Here is a 6,899-nt window from a genome sequence, read left to right on the forward strand (position 1 = left end):
CATGTGTTTATGTTCCGGGCTACATTTCGGAAGTTCTGAGTCTAGAACAGCGGTATGCCTCTGAACATGCTCTGTGTTTTAGTTTTGAGGGTGTTATAAGTGCGGCAGTCATTTCCTCTATTCGGTTATAAATATTCGCGTATTACTAGGTTCTGCTGACTTTTATCTCCTCGTTGGGAGTTCTAAATTAGGAACGGCTATATCTGAACCTTGAGAGTCTCTGAGCTGGCCATTCGTACCCCTTGTGTCGCAAGTTGAAACTGGCAAATAACACATCGTTTATTATTATATGTGCACAATACTACTTCTGTATATGAATATTTAAAAAGTTGTATTAATTGTTGCGATGATTTGTAATAAAAAGCAACTAGGCTATCTGCGTCACAGTAAGCCAACCTTCTCGCGCTAATAATATATAACCTACTTTTGAAGTGTACCTATAAAAACATTAAATTATGATCGTAATTACGTTTGCAGATTTGCAATTAAACTAAAGTGATGCATTTGTTTTGTAAATATTATTAAAGCTACACCGAGACCCCTCTTTTCTTTGTTAGAAAAATATTACTAAAGTTTTATTGACTTTAGTGTACGGTTATATATAATTACACTCATTATGAGACTTTAGTAAGTTCATTGTATTGTCGTTGTAAGCAGACTGAGGTCTTAGTAATTACATTAGAATGTTAGTGTAAGCAGATCGAAGCTTTAATAAGTTCGGTGTATTGTTATTGTAAGAAGACGGAAGTTTTAGTAAGTTCATTGTATTGTTATTGTAAGAAGATGGAAGTTTTAGTAAGTTCATTCTATTGTTATTGTAAGAAGACGGAAGTTTTAGTAAGTTCATTCTATTGTTATTGTAAGAAGACGGAAGTTTTAGTAAGTTCATTCTATTGTTATTGTAAGAAGGTGGAAGTTTTAGTAAGTTCATTGTATTGTTATTGTGAGAAAATGGAAGTTTTAGTAAGTTCATTGCATCGTATTGTCAAAAGAGCGAGAGTGAAAAACTTCATATAAAAAAAACATGTAATTTACAATAAGCCCAATTTGAGCTTCCTGCATAATACTGGGCTCTTTGGATCTTGACGCCCTCCGTCTACATTTATTCACTATTCAACTCCCGCCATCAAACTGACATAAATCGTATCACATATTTATACAATTGTATATGAAAAACACTCGCATTTCCCCCAGAAATAGACAAGGTTACTAATATTGATTTTTGTTATTAGGTTTTTGGTTCGTTTTTCTTTTAAATTTAGGAATTAGTACGTACTTCCAAAAACGTTGTACAGGGACTACAAGCGTTGTACAGGGACTACAAACATTTGAGAACCACTGAGAAGTAGGTGTCTGAACGTGATGTGTAATACAAACGTTTGAGAACCACTAAGAAGTAGGTGTCTAAACGTGATGTGTAATACAAACATTTGAGAACCACTGAGAAGTAGGTGTCTAAACGTGATGTGTAATACAAACATTTGAGAACCACTGAGAAGTAGGTGTCTAAACGTGATGTGTAATACAAACATTTGGGAACCACTGAGAAGTAGGTGTCTAAACGTGATGTGTAATACAAACATTTGAGAACCACTGAGAAGTAGGTGTCTAAACGTGATGTGTAATACAAACATTTGAGAACCACTGAGAAGTAGGTGTCTAAACGTGATGTGTAATACAAACATTTGAGAACCACTGAGAAGTAGGTGTCTAAACGTGATGTGTAATACAAACATTTAATAACCACTGAGAAGTAGGTGTCTAAACGTGATGTGTAATACAAACATTTGAGAACCACTGAGAAGTAGGTGTCTAAACGTGATGTGTAATACAAACATTTGAGAACCACTGAGAAGTAGGTGTCTAAACGTGATGTGTAATACAAACGTTTGAGAACCACTGAGAAGTAGGTGTCTAAACGTGATGTGTAATACAAACATTTAATAACCACTGAGAAGTAGGTGTCTAAACGTGATGTGTAATACAAACATTTGAGAACCACTGAGAAGTAGGTGTCTAAACGTGATGTGTAATACAAACGTTTGAGAACCACTGAGAAGTAGGTGTCTAAACGTGATGTGTAATACAAACATTTGAGAACCACTGAGAAGTAGGTGTCCAAACGTGATGTGTAATACAAACGTTTGAGAACCACTGAGAAGTAGGTGTCTAAACGTGATGTGTAATACAAACGTTTGAGAACCACTAAGAAGTAGGTGTCTAAACGTGATGTGTAATACAAACATTTAAGAACCACTGAGAAGTAGGTGTCTAAACGTGATGTGTAATATACTTACTTGAAGCTTGTTGTTACCTCTCTTTTCTTCTCACTAACTATTTACATGTGGTTATTAGCAATTTATATTCGTATGGTTTCTTTTCACCGATACATTGTTACCATGATTACAAGGTGTGACGCTTGTTTGATGTAGGTTAGATAGATATATTGAAAGCTAGTTCTTTGTGTACAGTGCAATTTATGTATTCACGTATACACTTGGTTAAAGCTGTTTATTATCAGCTGCGAACTTCCTCTTTGCGAATACATACTAATACTTCCTTTTGACACAACATTCTGAAACAGATTGAAGATAACAAGAAACATAGTAAGGTTAAAAAAGACAACAGACACAGTACGCGTTCGATTACTAAGCGTGACATCCGGTTGTGGTAGAATAAAAAACAAAACAATAAATATGTCATCGAAATATAGATAAAAATCAGGTGTTCTAAAGCATTATAGGAATATCGTGACTGCTTATGGAAATCTGTATGTAAACGAGGCCTTTCTATGTTGTCCTTGGTTTGTATTGTTGACGATACGCGTCATGGTTGGAGAGAGGGAAAAAGGTAAGCTTCTTCGTCTCGTGTTTGTCGCTCACGTGACAATGCTAACTTGCGCAGATAGTGAAACCTTTTTAATTTCCAGTTGATCTCGTGTCCTGTTTATTGTATCTATATTATATTCGATCTTCAAGCTAGGTTTCCATTACAGTCAATTCTAATAACATAATAATAATATATATATATATATATATATATATATCCACCCATCTTCGTAATGACGAGAAACCCACTTGAAGTAAAAATGTATCTCAGACGGTTGGTATGGGTATTAACACTTTTACCAAAAATGAAGCAGAGAACAATATTTCGACCTTCTTAGGTCATCTTCAGGTTGTTCTCTGCTTTATTTTGATAAAAGTGTTAATATCCATCTGTCTAACCATAATTAGATTAAGACACTTCTCACCCAGCAGATTTTGCTACACAGGAATTTATAAAAACTACAATTGGATATGACTGTGTTGTTGTTGTTGGTTTGAATTAAGCACAAAGCTACACAATGGGCTATCTGTGCTCTGCCCACCACGCTGAGCCACTGGGGGGCATTTCTAGCTCTAATCGTTTGAATAATTGTTTTATTTGCTCTCCATATGTGAGTGAGAATCAAACAGATTGTGAAAGCTCATGTGCAATTTCATTAGACCCATGAACGTTTACAACTGCGGTGTTATGTAACGGAATTGAAGTTTTTCAATGTTCATTGTTTGGCTTCTTCGTTTCTTTAAGTCTGTATTACTTTGGTGGATTAACTGACAATGCAGTTTGAAGAGAAAGCTCTGTATAAACTCACACTAATATATAGGCGAGGCACGATCCAGAACTTTGGATTCTGAAGCTAGCAAGCTGGAGTGAAATCCCTGTTTCATCAACATTGTTTCCCGTACATTAAACTAAGAGCTGTGGGTGCGTTATAAGGGTGACAATATACTTCTTAGCACTAGTGGTGGGTGGATACTGACTGGCTACGTTCTATTTGATCGATAGTTCAAAATTAAGGGGAGAGGGGACAATTTTGCTATATGTATAAAACGTAGGTGATATTCTTGTGAAGATATCACTAAAAATATCATATTTCAAATTTCTAAAGACGTTTAAATAAAAAATTCGAAAAAAATGCCCCTTGTTTCTAAGCGTGTTTTCCTTTCAACGCGTATCTCTTTAACTGCTTTATGATTTTAAAGAAAACACCAAAATGCCTCTAGGTATTTTGTTCAATGTTTAGGGATATCTTCATTAGTTCCGTTGTGTTATCATTACTGCCTGCGATTGTTCTAAAGTAAAATAGCTAACACACACAACTTCATGCAACGAATATATTCTCGTGTTTTTGTGCGAGTGTACGTTTGTTTCTTCTATAACTTTGGAGCAGTAATCAAACACGATACTGCGCACACAACCTCACGTATCAGGTGCTTGAACTGCACTATCCCAGAACAAGAAGCGCGATCTAGACGAGGGGCTTTCCTTCATCAAGTCACCGTCTTACACGTTGTGTCCTTGTATTGTGCACAACGTCTCTTGTAGTCTGTCAGGCTGACGCCGACCTAAGTAGCCGATTGGTAAAGTAACCTTCTGCCCGGAAAACGCCAAGAGATTGTCGGTAATGACTTTTCAAGCCCAGGGCCATGTGCAAAGGACCATCAGCAGGAATAGATAACACTTTCAGTGAAAACGCAGTTCCGCCTTACGTAAAATGTTAACTATCAGTGACGAAATTAGGGCCTGCTTCCTATAGGTCGATCTGCTTTAACGTCTGTGTACGCTGGATTGACGATATTGTAACACAGTTCCTCTAAGGGTTTGTTTGTTTTTTTTCGCGGAGGTCTCGAGTCACTGCGACAAGATAGAGACTACGGTCGCGTGGCCCATGTATCTCGCTCTGTCCCGAAGGCGCAGTATCACGGTCTGCCGCCAGTTAGATTGCTCACGTCGCCAACCATGTCGGATACGTGATAAAAACCAAACAACGAGGCACTTGCTGGTCAAGATTACTGGTCATCTGGGAACTAAAGCTCATTACAAAACCTTCAGGTCAAAAGAGACAGAAGGAGCGCAAGAAACCCAATGAAAAGTAGCTCACGTTGACGTCTTTTAGGTTCTGTAATAAACTGAATTGACTTGTTTTTTGGGTCCACGTATTACACCATAGTTAGTAATTTGATTAACTTGCATGTTAAAACACTTAACTGAAAAACAACAACAAAAAGCTGACGAAATGTATTGGTTGAAGATTAGTAATTTCCTACGTATCATAGATAGGTATCTCAAAAGTTATCTATGTTTGATTAATTGGTATAATGATGTTTTTTAAAATTTTTTTTGGTGTGTGACTCGTGCGTTGTAAGAGACCTTTAGCCAACATTTTAGCCAAGTCATGAATGTTCAAGAAAGATAGTACATAAACAGTTATAAAATATCGTGTTTGAAAAGGTTATACGACTTCATCCCCATCAACATTTGCATCATTGAGAGAACCAGAAAAAAAATAAAACAAAAGACAGAAAAACACAGAGGGAAAAACGTAAGGAGAGAGAGAGAAAGATAAACAGATAGATGAATAACAATTATCACATTTCTTCCTTTGTGATGGTTTTCATGACGAGGTCTGAAAAAAAGAAAGAAAAAAAGACGTTCACCGATGTGAATAAATCAACAGATATCTTACTATCAGAAGAGACAGGTCATACCCTACTATCGGAAGAGACAGGTCATACCTTACTATCAGAAGAGACAGGTCATACCCTACTATCAGAAGAGACAGGTCATACCTTACTATCAGAAGAGACAGGTCATACCCTACTATCAGAAGAGACAGGTCATATCCTACTATCAGAAGAGACAGGTCATACCTTACTATCAGAAGAGACAGGTCATACCGTACTATCAGAAGAGACAGGTCATACCCTACTATCAGAAGAGGCAGGTCATACCCGTTTCTCCCTGTAAAAAGAAGAATTGGGATAATAGATAATTATTATACACTAAATACGTATATGTGACGATTTTAAGACCGCTCTCATAAACAAAAGCTGGTTTACTGAAAGATATAGTTTTCTTTATCGTATGACGCGTGATAAACCCTTTGGTAAAAAACAAACAAACAACTAGTTTACTTTCATTGACCTCGTTTGTGTTCGAAACTAATCGCGGCTTGGCGGTTAGTGAAAGAGATTATGGGTTGGAAGGTTTCCAAGGCTCAAGCCGCGATATGCTGTTATCGTTATAACAGTGACAGTTACTTCTTGCTGAGGCCAGGTGGTTAAGGCACTCGACTCGTAATCTGAGAGTCGCGGGTTCGAATCCCCGTCAAACCAAACATGCTCGCCCTTTCAGTCGTGTGGGCGTTATAACATGATGGTCAATTCCACTATTCTTTGGCAAAAAAGTAGCCCAAGAGTTGGCGGTGGGTGATGATGACTAGTTGCCTTTTCTCTAGTCTTACACTGCTAAATTAGGACCGCTAGCGTAGATAGCCCTCGTGTAGGGCTGTATTATTGCGCGAAATTAAAAAAAGCAAAACAAACAAACTTCTTGCTGTGCAGTTAAGAGCGCCACCTATGATGTTTGTGTTGCTGACTGCATGGTTGCTCTTTCGCTTTCACTCTGGTCAGGAATTCTAAATTAGGAATGGCTGTGCTTGACATAGGGGTCTGTGACTCAGCTATTTAGTCTGTGTCGTATAAGTTGCCATTGGGATTGAAAATAAACATTTCTGTGTCCAGTGAGAAGTAGAAAACAAAGTGAATTTTTATCCCAGGGTTTTCCGCCTAAGGTTGCTCTCATAACACCTTTAGAATATACTTGAGAGATGGTTTACCTTTCGCAATTAATCCAATTTTCAAGCTATTCATTCACTTTTTACCTCCAATTGTGTAGACATGTGTTAGGTATTGAACAGTGCCATTCTACTGTTAACAGCTTAATAATATGCATAACCACTAAGGTAAACAAGACAGTAAATACTGCTCCTATTTTCTTTTTGTTCATAAATAATTGATAAGGGAAAAGTTGCACGCCTTTTATGTTTTAATTATATGCAGAACACAGAGAAA

The sequence above is a fragment of the Tachypleus tridentatus genome, chromosome 5 (assembly GCF_004210375.1).
Source record: "Tachypleus tridentatus isolate NWPU-2018 chromosome 5, ASM421037v1, whole genome shotgun sequence".
Classification (NCBI taxonomy): domain Eukaryota; kingdom Metazoa; phylum Arthropoda; class Merostomata; order Xiphosura; family Limulidae; genus Tachypleus; species Tachypleus tridentatus.